At 48.5% G+C, this 27,199-nt stretch overlaps 1 long non-coding RNA gene across 4 annotated transcripts; it reads left to right on the top strand.

Moving 5' to 3' along the window:
- The first annotated feature begins 687 nt into the window (after positions 1-687).
- On the top strand, positions 688-27,199 carry LOC103350395 (uncharacterized). Of its 4 annotated transcripts, none has more exons than XR_011388414.1 (6): positions 688-761; positions 11,363-11,643; positions 15,752-15,884; positions 24,289-24,471; positions 24,610-24,654; positions 26,873-27,199. It is a non-coding gene; the product is annotated as an uncharacterized lncRNA (long non-coding RNA). The 4 variants fall into 4 exon arrangements; XR_011388413.1 differs by lacking the exon at positions 688-761 and adding an exon at positions 1,110-1,261; XR_011388416.1 differs by lacking the exons at positions 688-761; positions 15,752-15,884 and adding an exon at positions 1,446-1,911.

Genomic DNA, 27,199 nt, shown 5'->3' with positions numbered 1-27,199 from the left:
TGGATTCCCTCTGTTCACTGGTAGAGGGGCTGGAGGGAGCGTACCCATGAGAGCCACGAGGCTGAAGTCATGCATGGGGACAGGAGGACAAGGGAAAGAGTCTGAACCACAGGACCCAGAGGGGTGTTTCTGCCCCTCAGCTACTCCTGGCCAATTGCCTGGACTTCTGCTGCCCACTGGGCTTGTTGTCATATATGATGTCTACATCTGTGGTTGGAGAAGTTTTCAGACAGCTGTGAAACTACCTGCAGGCTCTGGCTGCCCCCACCTCTCTGGTCCCCAGTCCCCACAGAAGCCTCAGAGTCTCCCCTGTTGTGATCTCAATGAGATGGTCAGGGGAGGGGGCTTGGGGTTGGTTACCAGGGAAGACCAGTGTGAAGTCTGAAGTTGAAGAGCCGTCCCAGGTGAGGGAAGGACCTCAGGGATCAGGGTCCCAGTTGGGGCCAGCAATCAGGGGCATGACCAAGGAAGCCAAGGACAAATGCAGGCTGAGAGTCAGATGCCAGGCAGGGACCCCAGGAACAAATCCTTCCACTTGCCTCTCCCGAGAGCCATCCCAGCTGAGGCTGAGTCACTGAGGCCTCACCTGAGACGGGGAGGGGAGCCGGCGCTGCAGGAGCAAGTTGAGTCAGAAACATGTGAGAAGCTCCGATCTAAAAAGGGAAGTCCAAGGGTCACCAAAGTGAAGGGACCAGAGGTAGCTATGGCAGCTGGGACACGGACACAGGAATCTGAGAACCAGGGAGGCGAGGGCAAAAATAGTAGGTCCAGGGTAAACAGGGTTGGCCTAGAAAGTGGGCTGCCTGCGGCTCACACTGGTGGGCCAGCTGGGCAGGGTGGGAGTCTGGTCTGTGGGATTTAAAGGGCTAGGACAGACAGCGATTTCCAGGAGACCTTGAGTCTGTCTCAGCCTGGGGAGCCTTTTCTCACAGCTCAGGCGGGTGTGAGCCAGTCTCAGCATAGAGTTATGAACTAGGCTGAGTCTGTTGGGGAGGGGGAAGGCTGTGTCAGAGATCAGGACAAACCCTGATGGGTGCTTGGGTGGAGGGACAAGTCTGGGTGGGTGCTGGGGCCTGAGCCTGGTAAAGCCTGCAGGCTCAGGCCTGCCAGAGAAAGGAGGGCCTGGGGGAGAAAGTGGCTGATGAGTCACAGGTCCCAGATGTGGAGCAGATGCCGTGGGCAGATTTGGGCTGCTCGTCAGCAGATTTGACCAGAGCCAGGATCAGCTGTGGGGCCCAGGCCACCAAGAGCCAGCTCCTCTGTGAGTATTCGCCCTTTGCACCGCCTCCTGGCCCCCACAGAACCACATTCTGGGAGAGTAAAGGTCTGTGCAGGGCTTTATGAGGTGGTTTGATGACGTATCCAGGCCGAAGGTGAGCCTCCCCAGTCATTAACTCACTCCCCCCTGTGGGTGAATTCCATGAGGAGCTGTTCCTAGGAGCTGCAGAACGGGTTTCCCTAGGCACACAGACCTGTCTGTCAGTGTGCATTTGCCTGCTCAGCTACGTCCTTGGCACCTCGGAGCCTGTCCCTGCTTCACCTCGGAGGCCACGTGCTTTCTCTTGCAGGCGACTCTTCCTGGAACGGGTCAGGACACAGGGACAGTGTGAAGGCTGTGTTGGGTCAGATGGGCCCAGAACACGCATTTGGATGCCTAACCCCCGGCACGGTAAGGGAGCCAGGTTGCTCCCTGTGTTTTCGGCGTGTGTCCTTGCAAATTCAAGCGTAATGTGTAATGGCCACGTGTTTCAAGCCACTGCCGTCTTCCTAAAATAAGGCTCTGACCACGGCTCCCAAGGAGGGCAGCAGCAGCAGCATGGGTGGGCCGGCGGCCAAGGCTGGCAGAATGAGACACGCACTTGAACTGAGTGCGGGGTGTTTGCTTACACATTCTTCTCCACCACATCATGGGTGAGTCAGATGACTTCTCACCCCAGATTCTGTTTTTACCTACTTTCCAGTTAGCCAGGGCGGGCCAGGCTGGGGGTGGGAGGACTCCCAAATTACAGACTTTTGTCTGGTGAGTTTGAAGGCACCGTAGAGATCCTCTCATTCTTTGACACAGCCTGGGGAGGTTTTCCAGGGGCGGTTTCGGTTTCATTCTGTCTTAATTCTACTTGGCTGAGGGCAGAGCCGCAGGCACTGAGGATGTGGCATGGAGGCTGGGTGCTGCTGCAGGGTATCCAGGGAGCTCTGGGGAGGGGACTCCCTGTCTCTGAAACTCTGCTCTCCTCCTCCTGGGCCACAGGCATGGCAGTTCCCTGAGGAGGCTGTGAGCATCCCTCCGGTAGGGCCAGCTCCCCTCTCTGTAACCCTGGGCTCTGACCCCTGCCCTTCACCTCCCAGGCTTGTGACAGCAAGTTCCACCACTTCGGGAAGTGTTTGGAAAACTAAAAGGCTATGCTCCTGAGAGGGAAAATGCTTGCTGTACACTATGCAAAACAACAGCAACAACCCGACTTGCTTTCCTTCAGTCTTCTCTCTGTTCCACCTGGCCTTGTCTGTGGACAGTGCTGCCTTGTATTCCCAGGAAAGCCACTTTGCTCTGGATGCCAGAGGCTGCCCGACCCCTGGACCCATCCTCACAACCTCTATATGGCTTTGTTTTCTTCCAGGGTATTCCACAGGTTTGTGCCCTTCCCTTCCCTTCCCTTCCCTTCCCTTCCCTTCCCTTCCCTTCCCTTCCCTTCCCTTCCCTTCCCTTCCCTTCCCCTCCCCTCCCCTCCCCTCCTCTCCCCTCCCCTCCCCTTTCTCTGTTCTTTTGTGGTGAAATGCACAGAACAGCAAGCTGCTTTAGCCACACTCAGATGTCCAGTTCAGTGGCTTCCATCCACTCGCAGCGCTGTGCTCCATCTGCTGCCATCTGTCTCTAGAACCTTCTCCATTAAGCAGAACTGGAACTCCATGGCCACTACACACAACTTGCCTCTGCCTACCCCCAGCTTCCGGCCACCTCCCCTGTCCTTCTTGTCTGTGTGATCCTGACTGCTCCAGGAACCTCATCTAGGTGGACTCATACGTGACTCGTCCTTGTTTGCTTAGCTCATTTCACTCAAGGACTATGTGTCTGCTTCCTGGAGAACACAGATAAAAGTTCCCAGAAACATGCAAGTAGTGGATAGAAACCCCACAAAGCAAAGCACACTCTCCCAGAAACTATTGAAAGCTGAATGGACTTATCTATACATTTATTTGGGTGCTGTTTACGCTTTAAAGTCACTTTCTTGCACAAGAAATAATAGTGTATCTGCCTCTGAGGTCTCAGGTGGGCAGGAGCAGAGTGGGACTCCAGTAGCTGACCTCCCTAGAGTTTGATTTAGCTGGTGACTCACCTGGGCACTGAGAAGGAAGGATTCAACCATGTCCACATGTTGTGTGTGTGTGTGTGTGTAATAGACCATCCCAGCAGATGGTTTGGGGGTTTCTGACCCAAGCCAGGTTTCAGGAAGGCAATCTGGTGCCTTGAGGGAGAAGTCACTTGAAGGGGGGAATACAGGCTGATAGGGAGGCTGGGCACCAGAGCAGAGCAGCCGTGAGAGTGCCCTGGGAGGAAGGGCCAGCTGTGGAAATGAGACGACCTGCTTGACAAAACTCTGCACAGCCCCGAGCCTGAAGCAAACCTGCTGAGGGAAGTCATGGGAGCACAGACGTCTTCCTCCTCCTCCTTCCTTTGGGGCTATTAGCACTGATGTGGGCACCAGGGGCTCGGCAGCTGGGGAGAGGGGTCTGCATCCAGCCGGGCTGAGGCGGTGCAGTGACTGTGATGGGCTTCTAAGTCACCAGGTACTGTACAGCAGGCAGGAATCCCAGATCTCAGGCCTGGTAGAGGGTTCGTTCTTGGCTCTGGTTTGTGTGGCTACAGGCCAGCAGTTTGCGGAGACCTGAGCTCATTCAAGTTCATGTGTAAGTCTTGCTGGAAAACTCTGGGAAGCCTTGGGGGAAACCTTCCTAAGAGACTGTTACTTCTTTATGACTAGATGGGGGGCTAGGCCACTGAGATTCAGATATTGGTGTGAGTGCAACCCTAGTTGTGCCTCTTGGATGCTAAGGGCCAGCAGCTTTTGGGTTACATATGTTTTGAATAAACTGTTGAGGTTTATTCTGAAAATGACCAATCCATTAATCTTATTGAATTTAAAGTGTTCCATGCAGAGCTCAGACTGCTGATTTGTAAGGACTAGCCTCCTCTTACATTTTAGCTGGATTATGAAACTCATGAGGGACTTTGGGATAGATGAAACTGTCATGATAACAGTGTTTTCTGGGTTTACTCACATTTTCTGAAAACAAAACTCATTGAAAACACAGGAGGCCGGAGAGCCTGGAAACCTATGGAATACTACCTTTTCTCAGTGAGAGTTTGTCTGATCAAGCTCCACTTCAGAGTGGCTGTGCTATCAGAAGTTGCTGCTTCTTCCAATGCTTCATTTCTCAGCTTTTGAAACCTCTGGGAACTGAGCAAGTGTTTACTTAGATGTGACAACTTTTCTTTCTAAAAAAATTATTGACATTGTATTTGAAAGGCAGAGAGATACAGACAGCTGATAGAGAGATCTTCTATCTGCTGGTTCATTCCCCAAATGCCTGAAACAGGTTTGGGCCAGGCTAAAATCAGGAGCCAGGAATTCCATCCAGGTCTCCAGTGTGAATGCTTTTTTTTTTTTTTTTTTTGCAGGAGCCCAAGTGCTTAGGTTATCATTCATTGCTATCCCAGGCACATTAGCAGGGAGCTGGATCAGAAGCAGAGTAGCTAGGATTCGAACCAATGCTCAAATATGGAATGCTGGCATCCCAGGCGGAGGCGTAACTTGCTGCACCACAGCACCGACCCCTCATTTACTCTTTTTTTTTTTTTTTTTAAGATTTATTTATTTATGGCCGGCACCACGGCTCACTAGGCTAATCCTCCGCCTCGCGGCGCCGGCACACCGGGTTCTAGTCCCGGTCGGGGCGTCGGATTCTGTCCTGGTTGCCCCTCTTCCAGGCCAGCTCTCTGCTGTGGCCAGGGGGTGCAGTGGAGGATGGCCCAAGTGCTTGGGCCCTGCACCCCATGGGAGACCAGGAGAAGTACCTGGCTCCTGCCATCGGATCAGCGGCAGCCATTGGAGGGTGAACCAATGGCAAAGGAAGACCTTTCTCTCTGTCTCTCTCTCTCACTGTCCACTCTGCCTGTCAAAAAAATAAAAAAAAAATTAAGATTTATTTATTTATTTGACGGGCAGAGCTACAGAGAGGCAGAGGGAGAAAGAGAGAGAGGTCTTCCATTGGCTGGTTCACTCCCCAGACGGCCATAACAGCCAGAGCTGTGCAGATCCAAAGCCAACAGCCTGGAACTTCTTCCAGGTCTCCCACATGGGTGCAGGGGCCCAAGGACTTGAGCCACCTTCCACTGCTTTCCCAGGCCATAACAAAGAGCTGGATCGGAAGCAGAGCATCCAGGACTCGAACCGGCACCCATATGGGATGCAGGTGCTGCAGACCAGGGCTTTAACCCACTGGGCCACCGTGCCGGCCCCCCTCATTCACTCTTGATTATATAATTGTTAACATTTTGACACATTAATTAATTTATTTAAATTTTTGAAAAGATTTATTTATTAGAAAGATTTATTTATTAGATAGATACAGAGAAAGTTCTTCCATTCGCTAGTTCACTCACCAAATGAACACAATGGCTTGGAGTCTAGAACTCCATCTGGGTCTCCCATGTGGGTGCAGGGGCTCAAGGACTTGGGCCATTTCCACTGCTTTCCCCATGTTAGCAGGGACCTGGATTGGAAGTGGAGCAACTGGGTCTTGAACATATTCTCACATATGGAACATCAGCATTGTAAGCAGTGGCTTAACCCACTGTGCCACAATGCCAGCCCTGTTGTTTTTACCATAAAAGAACATATATATGAGCCACTGTAAGTACACTGTAGAATTTTCACTCCTAAATTCTTCAATATTCAGCATGTGTCTCTTAGGGATAAGGATGTTCACCTACAAAATAACAATGCAGTTATCACATCCAAGGAAATAAAATAGTAATTTGATAATATCACCTAATTTAAACCATACACTCAAATTTCCCCAATTGTCTGAATATGCATGTTTAAATGGACTCTATAGAGTCTATTTAAATTAATGTGAGTAAACCCAGAAAACACTATTATCATGATGGTTTCATCTATCTCAATCAGAGTTCACACATTGCATTAGTTATGATTTTATTTTATTCTAAAACAATTTCTTTTTAGAAGATATTGTATTAATTTATTTGAAAGGCAGAGAGAGAGAGAGAATGAGAGACAGAAAGTGAGATCTTCCATCTGCTGGGTCACTCCCACAATGGCCGCAGCTGGCAGGGCTGGGCCAACCGAAGCCAGGACCTGGGAACTCCATCTGGGTCTCCTACATGGGTGACAGGTGTGCAGGTATTTGGTCATTGTTTGCTGCTTTCCCAGGCACATTAGCAGGGAGTTGGATCAGAAGTGGAGCAGTCAGAACTCCAGGCGATGCTTCAGTATGGGATTCCAGCATGGTAGGCTGCGGCTTAAGCTGCTGCGCCACAATGCCAGTCCCGAATGGTGCTCCCCCTTGCCCCTTTTTAAATGCATTTGCTCCTGAGGAGCCAGTTGTCTTGCAGCATGTCTCACCTCTGATACATCTGATCCTTTTTTTGTAGTGTCACTCAACATTTATCCTTTCTAAATATAGTCCTTGTCTTTTCACTTAAAGTTGATTTTAAAGGCTTAAATAGATTTGATTAACAGTTTTGGTAGGATGTAATTTTTTTAAAAGTGGGCAAAAGTCATATCTTAATCCCTTCCAGGTTTGCCTTTTGAATTTCTCCCTTTTTTTTCTCTCAAAAAAACCTTACTTGGCAAATTGCGCGTTTCCCATGTCCCTCCTCCCTGAGCCATTACTACTAAATTATTTCATGAACTCATTTTGAAACTCAGCCAGGGAGCGCTGAGTCTTTGTTTGTGTAGCCCAGCTGTGAGTGTCCTCATCTCCCTGAGGCGTGCACAGCTCTCCCTGGGGCAGATGGAGTATGAGGAAACGCGCAAGGGAAGAAGCAGCGGAGTGACTCAGGCTGTAAGCACCACCGTGGCACACCTCTGAGGCACGCTGTCACCTGCTGTAGTGGAGGGGGCTCTGGAAGCCCGTGAGGAGCAGGAGGAAGCAGAGGCTGTGCCCCACACGCTGGAGGGACAGCTGGATGTGTGTCTCTGGAAACGCGGGACTTGGGTCCTTTTCCAAAGACTGGCCCCAAGAATGAGGCTCATTGTGCAGCTACTCCATTTATCAGCAGTGCTTCACCCTGAACAGTTGTGCTGTTGACTCAGCGCTCAGGGGTTTGTAGAAGGACATGTGATTTAGCTGTGGAATTCCTCTTGATTCGGCAGTGAGGGTTGTAATAGTCTGTACTGCTACAACTTGCCCACTACACTTGTGGATTCAGTGGGGGAATGGACTATTTGTTTCCACTTCATAGGAAAAGAAAAATCCATCTTGGGTTTTTTTTTTTTTCCTTTGTTTAGTTCAACAAATTGAACCTTTGTTGTATACCAGGAGCTATGTTAGGCCCTGGGAATACAAATGAGGGATGCAAATGAGGGCTATAACTCGGGCTTCCTGGAGGAGGTGAGGCCTTAGCTAACTTGAAGGATGGAAGAAGCAAGACGAGAAAAGCTCTCTTGGCTCATTCACTGCGGTATGCCCAGCACCCAGCACGTGGCCTCGTGCGTGGTGGACATCCAGCACAATGAATAAGGAAAAGAAGTGAATATCGAACAGCAGAGGAAATGTCAGCTCACAACTGGCATGGGAAGCTACAGAGTTCCCAATTACCAGATTAATCCCGAGGGAGCCAGAGACTCCTTTGAAAAACCAGTGGGAGACAAGAAGCTTCTCCCTAGCAAAATAAGCATATTCTCAAATTTTAGGGCACACAGATATCCCTGAACCCCAGACACATAAGAATCTCTGTTGTAGGGAACTGGGGACATTGTGGTTTTGAAAACACGTTAATTTTATTATAAAGGAGGGGAACGGCATATTCCATTGGTTTTGTATGCCCGATGAGGGCTGGGTTAGAGGGAGCTGACCTTGGAGGCGGGCAGTCCCCTTCAGAAGCTGCTGGGTGCCGGCGCCACGGCTCAATAGGCTAATCCTCCGCCTAGCGGCGCCGGCACACCGGGTTCTAGTCCCGGTCGGGGCGCCGGATTCTGTCCCGGTTGCCCCTCTTCCAGGCCAGCCCTCTGCTGTGGCCAGGGAGTGCAGTGGAGGATGGCCCAGGTGCTTGGGCCCTGCACCCCATGGGAGACCAGGAAAAGCACCTGGCTCCTGGCTCCTGCCATCGGATCAGCGCGGTGCGCCGGCCGCAGCGCGCCGGCCGCGGCGGCCATTGGAGGGTGAACCAACGGCAAAGGAAGACCTTTCTCTCTGTCTCTCTCTCTCACTGTCCACTCTGCCTGTCAAAAAAAAAAAAAAAAAAAAAAAAGAGAAGCTGCTGGGAGAGCTCTGTAAAAGGTGATACATCCTGGGCTGGGGCAAGGCTGCCAAGTGCAGGAGAACAGTGTGGTGGAGAAGGCTGTACGAAGGAAAATGGGCAACTGCTGGTGTTCGAGTGGATTTGAGGGTAAGGAACAGGAAGGAGTTAAGGTTAACTTGCTGGTTTTTTGGATGGCAGGGTGGGTGCTGGTGCTTTTAATTGACACAGGAAATGCATGAAAACAGGTTTGGATTATGGGTAGGCTGATGGAGAGGTTGAGGGTGGGAGAAGTGAGCAGCTCAGGTTTGACCGTGTGGAGTCCACTTGAGGTGAGCAGGTAATGACAGAGTGGAGGGGTGGCTGGGGGATGATGTAAACCCTAAAGGAGCAGAGGATTATGGGAGAGTGGAGTGGAGGTATATGTTTTAGCAGCCTCGTAGGATGGTGAGGACAGAAGTGCGCGTGCCAGTCCGAGGCGTGTGGAGGGCGGGATGATGAGGCTGCTCTTCAAACAAAGGTTGTGGGTGGGGTCTTGTCTTCAGGAGGTGGGTTGGGTTCCTGTGGCTTTCATGACAAAGTCCCACAAAGTAACAGAAATGGGCCGTTTTACGCTTCTGGAGGCTGAAAGTCAGAAACTGAGGCGCTGGTAGGGTTATGCTCCGCCCGAAACCCGCAGGGGGTCCTTCCTTGTCTCCTCCCAGTCTCTCGTGGTTCGCAGCCATCTTAGGTGTTCCTTCGTGGTGGATGCATCACGCCAGCCTCTGCCTATGCTGTCACGTGGTGCTCCCTGTGTGTCTCAGTCTTCACGTGGCTGCTGCTCATAAGGACACTGATCCATCTGCAATGGCCCTATTTCCGTATAACGTCACATTCTGAGATTTCTGGGGGGTGGGGGTGGGGCTTTAATATATCTTTTGGGAGGGACAAGTTCTACCCATATCAGGGAAGATATTTTTAGCTCAAGGAGAAAACAAGGAACAATCTTCAGGAATTGAGTGGGGATTTTGTTGGCCACGGATTCTCAAAGGCCCTAGTGAAATGCTGGGGGGTGATGGTGGGTGGTGGGGATTCTGGTCAGAAGAGAGGAGAGAGGAGGAACTAACTGACATTCTGAGTGACAGGAGCACTGGGAATGTGAGGCACGTGAGGTTAGCATGAGCAATCAAATGAGGCTGTAGTCTGAGGGCAGGCACAATGGCCTTGGTCTGGTGGAATGGCAAAACCACACTTCACAGCAAGGGACTCTGGGTAGAGGAGAATCCAGTGCTGTACTTCTGTATCTACTGCCTGGTCAGCTACTACCCCTACTGATAGTTTATGAATACTAACCTGCTTTCGGAAGATTCCTGTGTTTTCTCCATCTTGGTTGGGTTTTCCTAAAAGCTGCCAATGTCATTATTTTTCCCATTTAGTTATTTCCTTCTTTCTGCTTCTGGCAGATGGAAGCAGTTAGAGAGGTGGTTCAGTACTCATAACTTCCTTATCTTTGGGATTTTGAAGGTTTCTTACATTTCCAAAGATCTTAAAAGTGAACTCAGGGAGGGTATTTGATGTAGTGGTTAAGGTGCTGCTTGGTTTACCTGCATACTTGCATCCCATATCCCTGGGTTTGAGTTTTACCTCTATTCCCATATCTGTCCAGCTTCCTGCTAATGTGTATCCTGGGAGGTGGCAGGTGATGGTTGGGTGATGGTTGGGTCCCTGACACCCTTATGGGAGACCAGGGTTGAGTTCCTAACTCCTGACTTCAGCCTGACCCAATCTTACACACTGTGGTCATTTGGGTAGTGAACCAGGAGATGGGAGACCTCTGTTTGTCTTTGTCTCTGTCTTTCTCTGTCTCTCAAGTAAAAAGTGAAAATGTAAAGTCACTGAATAAAACTGTTCTTATTTGAGAAAACCCTATCTACTTCTTTTTTTATTGCTCTCATGAATTTCAGAACAACAGGGTGCATGGTAAAAGACTTTAAGTCAAAAGGTTGTTACCATATTGCAAAAACATTCTGAGTATGGGCCCTGTATGATTTGTTGTTCTAGAAAATTCTTTCATCTGTGCAAGCAGCAAAGAGAATTAATGTTCTGGCTACTGCTCTGCATCTTGCTTGCTTGTATTCTTTATTGAAAAATTTCTTAATTGTATCTCCAGCTGCTTTATATACTATTTGATCCATTTTCATGAAGGATTATACAAATCTTCTTTGATAGAGTTTCTTTCTTTTATTTATTTATTTATTTATTTGACAGGCAGAGTGGACAGTGAGAGAGAGAGACAGAGAGAAAGGTCTTCCTTTGCCTTTGGTTCACCCTCCAATGGCCGCCACGGCTGGCGCACTGCGGCCGGCGCACCGCGCTGATCCGAAGGCAGGAGCCAGGTACTTATCCTGGTCTCCCATGGGGTGCAGGGCCCAAGCACCTGGGCCATCCTCCACTGCACTCCCTGGCCACAGCAGAGAGCTGGCCTGGAAGAGGGGCAACCGGGACAGAATCCGGTGCCCCGACCGGGACTAGAACCCTGTGTGCCGGCGCCGCAAGGCAGAGGATTAGCCTAGTGAGCTGCGGCACCGGCCCCTCTGATAGAGTTTCACAAAAAGAAGCCTTGACCCAGGGTGTAGAGCTTGAACACCAGTTCTGGAAGAAGCATTCCTTAAGTGATCCATGGTGACAGGGAAAGAGACTGTTTAGCAACCTGTGGAGTCATCCATGGAGCAGCATGGTGAGTGTCGGGACAGTGCTGTGGAGTTAGGGTTGTTTCTTCACTGTAATTGTACACTGCGCTCGCAGCTCTTTTCCAAAGTTATATAAGAAGGGACCATTGTACAAAGGGGTGCTCTCAGTCTTTCACATGCATGTCCATTAAGTGGGCGTCTTTTCAAAATACAGATTGTGAGTCAGTAAATCTGGATGAGGCCTGAGACTCAGCACTTCTAACAGGCCCCCAAGGGACGCTGCCGCCGCTGGTCCAGTGACTGCTCTTGGAGGAGTGAGAATCGAGGAAGTCTCTTGGAGGAAGTCCCCTGACAGCATCATGGTCTGGGGCTCAGCTTTGCAAGACTGGAGGAATGCAATCCAAATTCTTCATCTGCAGTTTTGAAATTCAGCACTGATGAAAACCAAGAGTATTTTCATGACTCCTTTGAAGGCAACATCTGGTTTGAACTCATGTGAGACTATTTTTTATTTCCTCATTTCCTATTTTGTAAGAATATTCGTGTTTTCATTGCAAATATATTGTTGTATTTGGTTATGGGAAGCTACCTGTGACTCTTCTGGTGCGTGATATTATGTGAGGTTTAGGATCATATTCTCAAATGTAAAAATTATGAGTTCTGGAGCAGGGGTTTGGCACGGCCTGCATCCCATGTCAGAGTTCCTGGGTTCGAGCCCCAGCTCCACTTCTGATTCAGCTTCTGTGATTGCACGTGCTCGGAGGCAGTGACGATGGCTCAAGTGGTTGAGTTCCTGCCATCCATGTAGGAGACCTAGATTGAGTTCCCTGTTCCTGACTTTGGCTTGGCCCAGCCCTGGCTATTTGCAGGCAACTGGGGAGTGAATCAGGGTATGGAAGATCTCTGTCTTTTTCTGTCTCTCTGCCTCACAAATTAAATGCAAATAAGTAAATAAAAAGCATTTAAAATCCTGAAATACCTCAGAGTCTCAGAGTTTGTGTCCCTGTGATAATTTTTTGAATACTTGCCCTTCCCATAATCTTCCTGCTCCTGGGAACTGTTTTCAACTTGATGGAGCTGGGCCTGACCCTGTCCTCCTAGTCCCAGCCCCTTCCCCCCTCACCAGTTATAGATACTCTGAGCGGGAATGGATCCCTGGCCCAAACTGGGCCAATCTGACTCTCTTTGCGGGAATGTAGAGTTGAGGGTCACCGATACTTGTCTGCTTTGGTTGCTGGGACTAAGCAGGTGAGGAGCAGCTTCTTTAGCTGCGTGCCTGAGAAACAGCAAGGACTGATCTGTGGGAAGAGGAGAAACTGAAGCAGGTGTAAAGAAGGAGAGAGGAATGGGCATCTGTGTAGCCTCAGAGTGAGGCAGGCGCATGTGGGGAGCAACCCGGACTAGACTAAGTTACTGGAATTAAGACTTATTCTATGCATCTGCTCTCCCACAATATGGCGCTGAGAAGGGAGAAACAGCTCAGTTTTCCTGGGCACTGTAATAGCACCCTGGCTTTTGATTCATAGAAATGTACTAGATGGAAATGATGCTTTGCTTGTGGATGAGTTTGGCTTGAGATAACTGTGCAGAAAGCAAAACAGAGATTTTCCTTTAGGAATAATGTGCTTCTTCCCTCCTAGGTTTGCTATCCGAGTCACGGCACCATTATGTCGCTCCCCCTCTTCGCGGAGGAACGACACTAAACCCTGCCTAGACTTCATATCCGAGTCACAGCACCATTATGTCGCTCCCCGTCTTCGTGGAGGAACGACACAGGACCCTGCGCTGTTCTTTCGTCTGCTCGGCCCTCCCCGGGTTTGCTGCTGGTTCTTCCCGGGTTGGCTACCGTCCCTTCCACCTCCGTGGAAGGGCAGTTCCCCCTGGCCACTTTCCCCACTTCCGTGGGGGAGCGGCACACCGCCGGCCGGCTCTCTCGGGGGCTGCACAGGTGTTCCTTCAGATAGATGTTCCTGGTGCATGTTGTCTCTCTCCTCCTTTATAGTCCTCATCCACCAATCCCAACTCTGCTACCCACACACCGAGTACGCTGCTCTCCTCCAATCAGGAGTAGGTCCTACAGTTTATTGGTTGAACTGGAGGCAGCTGGGTAGAAGCTGTTTCTCCCTTCTCAGCACCATATTGTGGGAGAGCAGATGCATAGAATAAGTCTTAATTCCAGTAACTTAGTCTAGTCCGGGTTGCTCCCCACAGGCGCACATCAGCAGGAGTGTGATGTTGCAGGAGAAAAAGGACCTATTTGTCCCTGGATCCTGGTACAGAGATTCCAAAACCTTTGGGATTTCCTGAGGGATGGGATGGGAGCAACCTCTTGTTATTCATCAGAATCCCCTCCCAATCCTACCTGAGTGTATTCCAGTGAGGTAATGACTGTTGGAGGATGGGAACTGGTTACCATAGAGACCAATGACATGATTATAGGGTTGGGACTTTCATCTCCTTTAGACTCTGGAAAGAGAGAAGAGCTGGAGATGGAGTCAATTCATCAAGGGCTAATGATTTAATCAACCATCCCTATGGAATGGGCCATCTTCCACTGCTTTCCAAGTCCCTGGCAGAGAGCTGGACTGGAAGTGGAGGAGCCGGGTCTTGTACTGGTGCCCATATGGGATGCTGGCACTGCAGGCAGCAGCTGTATCTGCTAGGCCACAGTGCCAGTCCCCCTGTGTATCCTTTATCATAAACTAAAGAAAGAATGTACAGTAGGCCCTCTGCATCTTGGGGCTCCACATGCTCAGATTTAATCAACCACAGAACAAAAATATTTAGAAAAATGTTGTATCTGTACCAAACATGTACATACTATTTTTTTCTTGTGATTATTCTCTAAACAATACAGTATAACAATTATTCACATAGTTTTTTTACTTTGTACTAGGTATTTTAAGCAATTTGGAGATGATTTAAAGTATATGCAAATACTATGTGGTTTTATGTGAGGGACTTGAGTGTCCTAGGGTTTTGTTGTGGGGGGGGCGGGTCCTAGAATCATCTCCACCTCCTGTGTAAAGAATTTCCTTGCATTCTGTGAATTATTATGATAAACAAGTGAACCTGAAGAGGGGCTCATGGCCAAGCCACGCCAAAGTGTGGGTAGCCGGGGTACCCAAGTGTGGCAAGTGACATCTGCAGTGGGAGCAGTCTCATGGGACCAAGCCCTTCCTCTGTGGAGTCTGCTTCCTCCGGGTCGTGTCAGAGTTGAATTAAATTGTGGGACAGCCAGGTGCTTGTGTCCACAGGAAGTCGGAGAATTGCTTGTTGTGGAAAACCAATCCATTCGGTGTCACAAGTGTTTGAGTAGAGAAGGTTTCCCCTCATGCAGAGTGAGAGCAAGGGCAGCAGCTTCTTCAGTTCTGACGGCTTTCTTGTCTCTGGGTTCAGTCACAACTGCCCTTTCAGCCCTAGAGTTCTGTGACATGCCGATGTCATCTTGCAATAAATTCCTCCCTTTGCTAATGCTTGTTAAAGTGGGCTATTCTGCTTTGCAGCCTCAAAGGCGGAACATAAAACATTCACATCACTTTGTAAGTGAAGAGATTGTTTTTAGACTCTGCAGAATGGACAGGCAAATCGAATTCCCAGGTGAATGCTGATTTATTAATTTTCATGATGAGTAACCACCAGTGGGACCAGAACACCCTCGCCCACAGGTCAGCCTGTTCTCTCCCAGCAGGAAAATCTTCACGGGAAGCCAGATCATAATGAGAAGGCTGCTTGATGAGTGCAGACAGAACCAGGTAATTAGGGAATCCGAGCAGCCTGTCTCTGAGCAGGTGTGGCTGGAGGTGCTTCCCTCGCTTTCAGGATGTCCTGAACCTGCCAAGTGGGAGTCATGTGTGCCTGTGCTAGGGCATCCTTGAAAAGCGAACCCACTAAAATCGGCTCACCCATAAGCCAAGCCAGCTAATGAGGCATTTAGCTAAAATTAGTATTGGTCAAAACACTTCATGTGTGATGGAGAGGTTTCCATAGCTTTCGGAGTGTTTTTCTCCTAAGGTGACTGGTGACTGCTTTGTATTATGCAATTCCTTCCTCTGGTTTTGTTTTTCTCTTCCTCCCTCCCCCACAACCTCCACTTCAAAGGTATTCCTGCCATTCTGTCCACCTCTCCACCTTCATCCTCCCCAACTAGTGTCATCTCCTAGAGCTGAAGACTGGCGACTGAGAGGTGAGCCAGGACAGCCCTAAGCCGGGGAGTGCCGAGGGGTACAATGCATGGTGCAAATCTCTACTGAAGTCGGGGGAATGTGGCGGGACTGGGGGAGCCGAAGGCCAGGAGCCAGACCTTCCAGATGACTTGGAACATCAAGACCAAAGCAACAAGAGCAAGGTCATCACCTGCAAGTCACACTCGGAGTCCAGGCTGGGACTAAAGGGAGGTGGAAAGGAAGGAAGTAGACAGTAATAGTTATTTGATATTCTCATTGCCTGTGAACTATCTTATACTTTTCTATTTATCTAAAACTGCAGTATGTGGCTTTTGGAAAAATGTATGCAATGTTGAATTAGCATCGATCTACAGTTGCTCAATTCAGAGGTTGTGTTTTAGTTATGATTCATCAATTTGCCTTTTTTTTTTTTTTAGCTTTTCCTTCCTACTGCATTTTGTCTGCTTCTCAGACTTTCGTGGACTGATTGTCATTATTCAGAAAATTACCATAAGTCCAGTCTGTGACTCTGTAGTGAAGCATTGCTGTGTTGACAGTGGGGGTGAAAAGGTGAGACACTTTCATCAGAAATATTTGATGGTTTGTGGATCTTCAAATTTTGTTACAACTAAATGATGATGTAATACTGGACTGAAAATATTAATTGGACTAAAAATAATTAGGATTATTTTTAAAGTATATATTTATTTCTCTGGGTGGGGAAGAAGAGATATAGAGAGAGGAAGGAAGAAAGAATTTCTACCTGTTGGTTCATTCTTCAGCTGCCTGCAATGGCAGGGCTGGGTCAGGTAGAAGCCAGGAGCCAGGAACTCAGTCTGGGTCTCCCATGAGGGTGTGGCAGGGTTATAACTACTTTTTGAACTATCGCTACTGCCTCCCAAGGTCTGCATTAGCAGGCAGCTGGAGTCAGGAGCCAGAGCCAGGTGTTGAGCCCAGGTACTCCAATGTGGGCTATGGGCATCTTAACCACTAAACTAAATGCTTATCCCACACACTTTTTTTAAAGTTCCTTTTAATCAAATAAAGCTTCTATATAGTCTCATCCTGTCACTGGTATTTTAGCTTAAAGTTGAGACAGAAGTAGCTTTATATAAAATGACTTAAACTGAAAGTGCTTATAAGTGGCCAAATAGAAAAAAAAAAAAAAAGGCCAAAAGTTTAAAAAGTCTTAGAAACCATTCTGTTAGGTGTTAAATACTGTTCCTTTCGTAACTCTGCATTCTGGATGAAGGTTTTAGGTAAATTAAGCCAGAGCTGACAATATTTCCTCTAGATGAATTTCTAAGCCAGCACTGTCCACTCAAACTATGAGCTGCATATGGAATTCTCAGTTTTCTACTATCCACATTGGAAATGTAGATAGGAACAGGTGAATGTAATATAAGTAAATAATGATTGATTTAACCAATATATCAAAAATGTTACTGTTCCAACACATCTATGTTAAAATTATTAACAAGATGATTTGCTCTCTTTCATGCCATCTTTGAAGTCAGTCTTAATGTCATACTTAAGGCATGTCTCTGGACGGATCTCGTTTCCAGTGCTCACAGCTCTGAGTGGCTTGGGGCTGCCTAGGACCCGGAGCTGTTGTGGTGGGTAACTGTCTGTCTCTCTCCCTCGCTCTGATCCTCTGCCTCTGCCTTTGCTCCCATGCATCTCCCTCCCTTTTCAGATAACAACAGTCTCATTATTTTTTTTTTCTGATTAGAAAAACAGTAATATATGTTTAGATAGGCACTCGAAAGGGAAAAAGTAAAATGGAAATCAACCGAGCTCATAATCACCAGTTCTTCAGTATTGCAGACATACACTTATGAAAATGGAATCATATAATACATGTCATTTTCACTTTGCCTTTTACAAATAATACATCATGCACATACTTATATTAAACAATGGATTAGCTTCACTGTTCTTCACACTCTGTCTAGAGATCCCTATATGTATTTCCTAAGCTTTTAAAAAAATTATTTATTTGAAAGGCAGAGCTATATAGACAGAAGGGAGACAGAGAGAGAGAGAGAGAGAGAGAGATATCTTCCATCTGCTGGATCACTTCCCAAATGACCACAATTGCTTGGCCTGGGCCAGGCTGCAGCTAGGTGGTGTCCCATGTGAGTGGAACCCAAGTACATCCTCTGCTTTCCAAGGCGCATTAGCAGAGAGCTGGGTGGAAAGCGGAGCAGCCGGGACTTATACGTGCTGCTGGCATCGCAGGAAGCAGCTTAACCCGCTGTACCACAACACCAGCCATTCCCTTGCTTTTTATTGCCAGTCTCCTACTGTTGGATAATTAGGTCGTCTCCAGTTTTTCACTCTTATCACCAGCACATCAATAACATTCTTCCGCATTCTCTTCTTCTTCTTTTTTTTTTTTTTTTGACAGGCAGAGTTAGACAGTGAGAGAGAGAGACAGAAAGAAAGGTCTTCCTTCCATTGGTTCACTCCCCAAATGGCCTCCATGGCCGGCACGCTGCCCGATTGGAAGCCAGGAGCCAGGTGCTTCCTCCTGGTCTCCCATGCTGGTGCAGGGCCCAAGAAATTGGGCCATCCTCCACTGACTTCCCGGGCCACAGTAGAGAGCTGGACTGGAAGAGGAGTAACCAGGACAGAATCCAGTGCCCTGACCGGGACTAGAACGCGGTGTGCCAGCGCTGCAGGCGGAGGATTAGCCAAGTGAGCCGCGGCGCCGGCCAACATTCTTCTTATACATACTTCTTTGCACCATATCTCATTCTATTCTAAGGAGTTTCTGAAGTAGGTCAAATTTTGATGGCCAGGGCTGGATCACCTTTCAGAAGCTTGTGCAATCCGCGTTGCTCACAACAGGGCACGAGAGTGTTTGTCATCTGACATCTTGTTTGGCCCTGCATTTTAGCAATGCTTTTTAAGCATACCCATTTTACTTTGGATCTTCCTAATTTTGCTTTTAACACTCTAGAAATATCTTCACATTCATTGTAATACACAGAGATGTTCCAAGTGTTAAGTGAGTTACACACCAAATATCTCTAATTGATTTTAAGTATGAGGGGGGATCTGGCCTAGTGTATCAAATAGGGTGGTTTTGATAACTTGCAAATAGGAACAACTCAAAATCTATTTTTTAAAAAATATTTATTTTATTTATTTGAAAGGCAGAGATAGGGAGAGAGACAGAAAGAGATCTTCCTTCTGCTGGTTCAGTCCCCAAATGATCACAGTGGCCAAGCTGGGCCAGGCCAAAGATAGGAGCCTAGAACTCCATCCTAGTCTTCTACGTGGGAAGCAGAGATCTAAGCACTTGGGCCATCTTTCGCTGCTTTCCCAGGAGCATTAGCAGAGAGCTGGATCAGAAGTGGAGCAACCAGGACTTAATGCGTGCTCCATCACTGCGCCATAACACCGGCCCCTCAAAGTCTATTTCCTGCTTTGGACCCAGTGCAGCTCATCAGGGAGTGTTGTGTGTTAGAGATACCAAAGGACTCAGGCTGACAGGTTCAAGCTTGCTTCTAGAATCACTTTATCAGATGGAAGAAGACTCAGCATACCATGCTCTGGTTCTTGTTGTTTTGTTTGTTTAAGATTTATTTATTTGAAAAGCAGAGTGACGGACAGCAGAAGAGACAAAGTGAGAGGGAGGGAGGGAGGGAGAGAGAGGGATAGAAAGAGAGAGATAGAGAGAGATTTTTTATTCGCTGGTTCACTCCCCAAATGGCCACAGCAGCCAGGGCCAGGCCAGGCTTAAGGCAGGATCCTTGAATTTCAACTAGTCTTCCACCTGGATGGCAGGAATCCGAGTTCTTAGGTCATGATTCGCTACTTTCCCAAGCACAATAGTAGGGAGCAGGCTGGGAAGTGGAGCAGCCAGGATGTGAACTGGTGCATGGATGTGGCATGTCGGTGTCTCAGATGGTGGCTGGCTTCACCCTGTGTGCCACACATCTGCCCCCATGCTCCAATTCTTAAAGATTCCACCTCAACAGACACAAGTCATTGTGGCTCCCATTTCATTTCCCAAAGCCAACCTCAAGGAGACACATCATTTCAAAGGGAATAGAAAGTACAGACCCACCGTACACCTGCCAGACAGGACTGTGGGAGCTGGAGGAAAGGAGGACAGACCCATATTATTATCCAAATGTCACAGATAAGAGCAGGGAGACTTAGTTAAAACAGCAACAGCAACAACAAAAACTCAAGACCGGTAGGGGATTATAATTATCTGGGTGGTAATTTAGGCCTTTCTGATGTTCTCTGTACTGTACCATATATTGGGAGCATTGGCCAATGCTTCTCTTCCAGTCCAGCTCTCTGCTGTGGCCTGGAAGTGCAGTGGAGGATGGCCCAAGTGCTTGAGTCCCTGCACCCACATGGGAGACCGGGAGGAAGCACCCGGCTCCTGGCTTCGGATTGGCACAGTGCCGGCCGAAGCGGCCATTAGGGGGGTGAATCAACAGAAGGAAAACCTTTCTCTTTATTTCTCTCTCTCTCACTGTCTATAACTCTACCTGTCAAAAAAAAAAAAAAAAGAATATTATCTTAGGGGCCGACACTGTGGTGTGGTTGGCTAAGCCTCTGTCTGTGTCTCTGACATCCCATACTGGGTGCTGGTTCAAGTCCCTGCTGCTCCACTTCCAGTCCAGCTCTCTGCTACGGCCTGGGAAGAAAGTAGAAGATGGCCCCACCTGGGCCTTTGCACCCGTGTGGGAGACCTGGAAGAAGCTCCTGGCTTTTGGCTCCTGGATGAGATTGGCCCAGCTACGGCCATTGAAACCATTTGGGGAGTGAACCAGCAGATGAAAGACCTTTCTCTCTATCTCTCCTTCTCTCTGTCTGTAACTCTACCTCTCAATTAAGTAAATAAAATCTTTTAAAAAAGAATATTATCTGGAACAGCCGTGGAGGTCTGCATTCATTTTGTATTTTACCATAATATTCTAGGAGACTCAAATTTGTGCAGAACCCACTGACTGTCAGATACTGTCCTAAGCACTTGAATGTTTTTATCCTCATTTGCTCTTCATAATGAAAACGAGATGGAGGTTTGTCATTCAGAAATGTAATTGTCCAATCCGAAGTGATTTTCAGGGGCCAGTGCTGTGGCATAGCGGGTAAAGTTGCCACCTGCAGTGCCAGCATCCCATATGGGCATCGATTTGAGTCCCAGGTACTCCACTTCCAATCCAGCCCTCTGCTCTGGCCTGGAAAAGCAGTAGAAGATGGCCCAAGTCCTTGGACCCTTGCATCCACATGGGAGACCTGGAGGAAGCTCCTGGCTCCTGGCTTTGGATCAGCCCAGCTCTGGCCATTGTGGCCATTTGGGGAGTGAATCAGCAGATGAGGGATTTCTGTCTTTCTTTCTCTGCCTCTGCCTCCTTGTAACTCTGCCTTTCAAATAAACAAATAAATCTTTTTTTAAAAAAGCGATGATCAAAGTCAAAGAAGGGATTTCTGGTCTCAGGTTTCTGCATAGGGGTGGTAACTTAATCGTGGCTCCTTTTAATTACTGTCATGGAGAGTCTTTCAGCCCCTTCCAGTTATTTTTAACCTTTAAATGTATGTTTGGAGCTGGTGTTGTGGTGCAGAGGGTTAAACCACTGCCTGCAATGCTGGCATCCTATACGAGTACCAGTTCAACTCCTAGATGCTCCTCTTGATCCAGCTTCCAGCTAATGCACCTGGGAAAATGAAGGAAGATAGCCCAAGTACATGTGGGAGATCTGGATAGTGTTCCTGGCTCCTGGCTTCAGCCTTGTCCAATTCTGGCCATTATGGCCATTTGGGGAGTAAGCTGGCAGATATCTCTCTCTCTCTGTCTCCCCCACTTTCTCTGCAACTTTGCCTTTCAAATAAATAAAAATAAATCTTTTTTAAAAGTGTGTTTAACTGTCCTTGTAGGATTTGGCTACTGAACTTGAGTGTATATCATTTGGGATTCTTTTGATTGTGAAAAACGGAAAACCCAGCTCATCCTGGCTTAAGGAAAAAAAAATAGAGAGGGAGAGAGAGAGAGAGAGAGAGAGAGAAAAGAAAAATAAGGTGGGAGAGACTTGTTGGCTTATATAACTAAAAAGTACACAAAAACTATAGCTTCAGGTATAGCTTGCTCCCGGAGATCAAATGCTGTCACTAGGCTCAACTTTTACTCTATTCCTTGGCACTTACTGGTCTAACATTGACTATACTTTTAGGCTCTAAGTGGTGGCAAGAAGGCTTCTAGTGATGTCAGTCTTTTTGTCTTTCCAGAATTAAGTCCAGGAGAAAAGATAACATGCTTTTTCAGCAGTTTTATAAGCATTTCGTTAGATTTTATTGGGTTTGATCAGGTCAAAGTCCATTGCTTTAGCAGTCCCTCTGGGTTGGGGACTGTGGTGCTCTTATCTTCATCTGAGTTAATGGCCAGCCTTGGAATTAGGAAGGTGCCACCTCTCTCTTCCCACATGGACTCCCATTTCCCTCTAACTTTAGAGGGGTGTGTGAACAAATAGGAAAGTTGTAAATGTTTTCTTTTCTTTTTTTTTTTTGACAGAGTGGATAGTGAGAGAGAGAGAGAGACAGAGAGAAAGGTCTTCCTTTTGTCGTTGGTTCACCCTCCAATGGCTGCCACGGCTTGCGCACTGCGGCCGGCGCACCGCGCTGATCCGAAGGCAGGAGCCAGGTACTTCTCCTGGTCTCCCAGGGGGTGCAGGGCCCAAGCACTTGGGCCATCCTCCACTGCACTCCCTGGCCACAGCAGAGAGCTGGCCTGGAAGAGGGGCAACCGGGACAGAATCCGGCACCCCTGTGTGCCGGCGCCGGTAGGTGGAGGATTAGCCTAGTGAGCCGCAGCGCCGGCCGTTAATGTTTTCATGTCCTTATATATCATGAAATGACCACCACGTGAAGCCAGTTAACATATCCATCACATAACCTCTCCTGACTGCCATGCGTGTGTGTGGAGGACACTGGAGCTCCTCTGCAGTAACAAATTTCAAGTAGAAAATACTATGGTCTCTGTGCCATGTCTAGGCTTCTGGAACTGACTTTTCTTGTATAACTCCACACCTTCCTGTTTCCCTTCCCACCCCAGCCCTCGGCCAACACTGTTCTACTTCCCCGAGGGGAGCGGAGGAGGGGCTTTATCCATTCTTAACGAATATATTTGAAGTGCCAGTGACTAGAGGTGCTGCACACAGAGACGCTGTTGCAGACCCTCATCTTCTCTTTGGTCTTCTAGAAGGTTGTATACAGAAGTGTCCTGGCCACTCCGACGGTCCCTCACACATTGTCTAATCCTACAGGTTCCCCTGAGAAGGAAAAAGTCTTGTCAACTGGGTGGGGAGTGCTAGAGGACATTTGATCCACTCAGCACAGTTTGTCCAGGGCCTTCTTTATAAAAAAATTTATTATTTATTTGAAAGACAAAGGCTGGGAACAAGGACCCGAGTACTTGAGCCTTCACCTGCTGCCTCCCGGAGTGCACATTAACAGGAAGCTGGAGTCAGAAGCAGTCAAGACTCCGATCCAGGCACTCTGATGTGGGATGCAGGCATCCCAAGGTGGGCTGTAACCGATGTGCCTCCTTCCAGCCCTTTTGTATCAGGGGAAGCCGGCCACTAATGAAGCATGAAATACCTTCACCAGAATTGTGATGGCTCCGGAAGTAACGCTCATAGTGGGCCCTTCAGAAGTGTAGCTAAAAGCAATTCCACACAGGTGGGGAAGAGAAGTTGAACACCACTCCACTGTTTGAAATCCTGCTGGGACGCTTACCTAGCATGGGGTCAACGCAGCGCCACTCGGCCCTGTGCTCTGGGCTTTGTGTAGCCCAGGTGTCCAGAGCCAGCGTAGTAACCCAGAGCTCCCTGCAAAGATGATTGCTATTGCTGAAAGTGAGCATACGCAGGGCAGGGGAGCAGCCCTTACGGGAAGAACTTGTTTGCCCTCGGAGTCCTTGCGCAGAGGGCAGGACCTCGGTGCTATTTATCCAGAATGCCCAGCACCTGCTGCAGGTCTGGCCCACAGTAGTGGTGCCAACATCTGCTGGGACAAAGAACAGATGGACGAACCAGGCTAGGCGAGGACCAGGTCCAGCAGTCTCCGCTCCTGTCGGCTTGGTGTTCACACATGCACAGTGCTGCACCTCAGCCGTGAGCGACAGTGTGACACAGACTGCAGAGAGAGCACAGGCCATACGCTTGGGAGTCAGACACAATCTGGGTACTGACTTTGCTCTGCTACTTGTTAACTGAGGAACCTCAGAGCAGTCACTGGATGTCGGAGCTCCTATTTCCACACATATTAAATGGGCGCAATGAAATGTGCCTCTCTTGGCTGTCAAGATAATGAAATCAGATAACACCTCTAAGTCTGCACCCAACAGATGAGCTCCTCTGGGATTCCACAGGCTGCAGATGCAATGCTTTATTTAACATTTTTTTTTTGAAAACTATTATTTATTCAAAAGGCAGAGAGACCGAGACAAACAGATCTTCCATTCACTGGTTCACTCCCCAAATGGCCAGCTGGGGCATAGCCAGGAGCCTGGCACTCAATCCAGGTCTCCCATGTGGGTGGCAGGGATCCATATACTTGAGCCATTACTTGTTGCCTAAAGGGCACGATGCAATGCTTTAGACTGAGAGTTAGCTCGGGAGGAGCAGCAGGCATCCATCACCGAGCCTAGGGCTGGCGGCCTCGGGAATCCTGATCCGTGCTCCTGGCTCCCGGCTCGTGCAGCCGTCAGAGCTCAGCGTTCCTCTGGCAGGTGTGCAGGCTGTGTGTGAATCATGGGCAAAGCGCTCAGCGGGCACACGTGTGGGCACGGGCCAGGCTGTGATGAGGTCACACTGAGCTAGCAGCAGACCCGCTGGAGTTACGGCTGCATTCACAGCAGATGAGGAACAAAGGGGAGCTTCATCTGGGTCTAGTCAGGGCCTCTGCGTGGCTGGGGCTTCCTCATTCATCAGGGCCTGTTTCTGCTCTGCAGGGATGCACCCTGGCTGCGGAGTGACTTCACGGGAGCCATTGTGACTGTTGAATTGGATTCAGGCAAGATGCACCACTGGGCAAATTTTATTATGAGCTCTACATGTCAGGAACTCCCAATATTTGTCATCTGAGAAAGCCCCAGAATGTTGAGACAGGAGCCAAGCTCTGCCCTGTAAGCCAGGTGGGTCACGGTTCTGTTTGTGAAAGTTTAGTTGCTCAGAAATGACTGATGGTGCTGCCTAAGATTACTGAATTATACCTTTGGTAACCAGTCATTCACTCGACAAACATTTATTTCTCTGCTTTGCTTTCCTCCTAGGTGAAACCAAAGCACTGAGGGCACCTGTATGTGTGCCCGCTATGGGTAAGAAGCATGGCCGCGCTTCTCTGAGCCTTCCTCTTCCTGTTTGCTCCCCTATTCAAAGGCGTCTCTGCGGGAGGAATCCCGGGAGGTGGGAGGTGGGAGGCGTGATGTTTGTTGATGGTCCCTAGGGCTCCCTTTGAAAGCACTGAGGTGACTCCGGTTCCAGCCCAGAGGCCAGATTCCCATGCTGAGCAGGAGCCCTTGAGACAGGTGCCGAGTGCAAGCGTTGCTCAGTGCCTTAGAGCATGAACTGTTCCTACCTTCAGAAAATGGACAGTTCAGATAGCAGCCACCGGAGGAAGCCAGCGGCTTTAGCAACGGGAGAGTTTCTCATGTAACAGCTACTCAGAGTCCCACTCTTCTCCCTGTGGTCTATGACCGTGACCGCCAAGCACTCCAGCAAGAGATCAAATCTCAGTGTTCCTGGTACACGGGGCACGGGCCACCCGGAGCTGCTGCCAACAGTTGCCGCTCAGAGCCGCTCTTTGTTCCAGAAGTCGGCATGGTGTGGAGATACTGAGCTCAGAGCTGGAGGGGAAGAACTGGGGCTCAGAATCCCAGCTCTGCCACTCGCCTGCCAGGTGACCCTGTCAGGTGGCTGCTGCTTCCTTGTACACAGAACAAGGGCTGTCCTTGGAGTCACTCCCAGCTCCAACCTTCTAGGAGACCCACTAAGCTTTGAGTGTCATTCCCAATTCTGGAAACAAAGTAATGACTATTCAAATTAGCATATCCTTTGAAACTCTGAGCAGGGATCACAGACATTTGGCACTGGGTAGCAAAATCTCAGAGCTGTGGAATTTCACTAACGCACGAAGTCCCCAGAACCACTCCCTGTCACTAGTGTTTAATGTGAAATTCTTTGACAGATAATTTCATCATGTTGGTGGGTCATGATGCTTTTATAAAACAAATGCTCTGTGAAATCTATTAGCAAACTCTAGTCTCCTGCTTTTCATTATTATTCATAGTAAACAAATAGCTCCAACCGTTTATTCAGGGCATACAATATACTGAGCGGTTTTGACACTGTGCAAAGTGTTACCTCATTAGAACCTCCCTATAGCCCTGCTATTATCCCCAGTTTACAGCTGAATAAACTGAGGCTCTGAGACTTTGCCGTGGTCACATCATTAGGATGAATCAGGCTCAGTCTGACTTCCAAGTCCATGCTCTTTTCTTATGGCTTGGAATTCTAGTGTTTTGTATCACTCCCGACCAGATCATAATCATCAACACATATTTGCCAACAGAAGGCAGAGGTGACATCATGAAATCTAGGAGGCAGATCCTGTCTGTGAATCTAACAGCATAAAGGAATGAGTGTTCATAGTGAGCACTGGCAGGAAAAATCCCTAAGGATTCTGAGAAAGCTTTGTTGCTAAATTGCAACTTCATTTGGATACTAAAGACTAGGGAGCTGAAAAAATTCAAGGAAAGCAGAGAGAAGAGGAAAGACACTGGGTATGTGCTGGGGCTGTTCTCAGGACCGTGGGTGGCCAAGGCTGCTGGACACTAGTGGAGAATTTGGGGAGCAAGAGACATTTGTGGGAAGGAGATTTGGGCCTTGGGCACCAGGTAAGGACACAGTCTCCCAAGTAAAAATTAAGCAAGTACATCTATGTGGGATGTCTTCTTTGTAAAGTAAGAAGTGGACACCTGCTATAGAGATATCAGATTGTTTTCCCTACAGAAAAATAATGATTCAGATTCAGACATTTTGCTGATGAAAAAACAGCCACTTGGAGAACACGTGTAAACTCCATGCAACCCTCTTTCACATTTGCTTGGTCACACTGACAGAGCTGCCTTCCACACCAACCAGGATAAGCGCTTCTCGGCATTTACCCACAGAACTGGGAGGACCCTTAGGGTCGGCATTCCGAGGAGAGCTGAGGTTGCCTCTTGGAATGCCTGCATCCCACAGCAGACTGCTTGGGCCTCTGTTTCTGACGCAACTTCCTGCATCCGGAAGGCAGCAGACGATGGCTGAAGTAGTTGGATCCCCGCCACCCACATGGGACACCCAGACTGAATTCCAGCCTTCTCATTTTGGCCCAACCAAGCCCTGGCTGTTGTGAGCATCTGGGGAGTAATCTCTCTACATCTCTTTCTTTGCCTTTCATATAAAGTGAAAATAAATAAATGGGAGTAAACACATAACAATCAACAAAGGTAGCATAGTGGTATGCTGAGTGATTTTTTTTTCTTTTTAAAGTTTACTTTAGGGGGCTGGAGCTGTGGTGCAGCGGGTTAAAGCCCTGGCCTGAAGCACCGGCATCCCATATGGGCGCCGGTTCGAGTCCCGGTTGCTTTACTTTTGATCCAGCTCTCTGCCATGGCCTGGGAAAGCAGAGGAAGGTGGCCCAATTCCTTGGGCCCCTGCACCTGTGTGGGAGACCTGGAAGAAGCTCCTGGCTTTGGAACAGCGCAGCTCCTGCCGTGCGGCCATCTAGGGAGTGAACCAGCGGATGGAAGACCTCTCTCTATCTCTACCTCTCTCTGTAACTCTTTCAAATAAATAAATCTTTTAAAAAAAGTTTAA

This window comes from Oryctolagus cuniculus, chromosome 1, assembly GCF_964237555.1.
Source record: "Oryctolagus cuniculus chromosome 1, mOryCun1.1, whole genome shotgun sequence".
In the NCBI taxonomy this organism is placed as follows: Eukaryota; Metazoa; Chordata; class Mammalia; order Lagomorpha; family Leporidae; genus Oryctolagus; species Oryctolagus cuniculus.
This window is presented reverse-complemented; position numbering and strand designations above follow the sequence as displayed.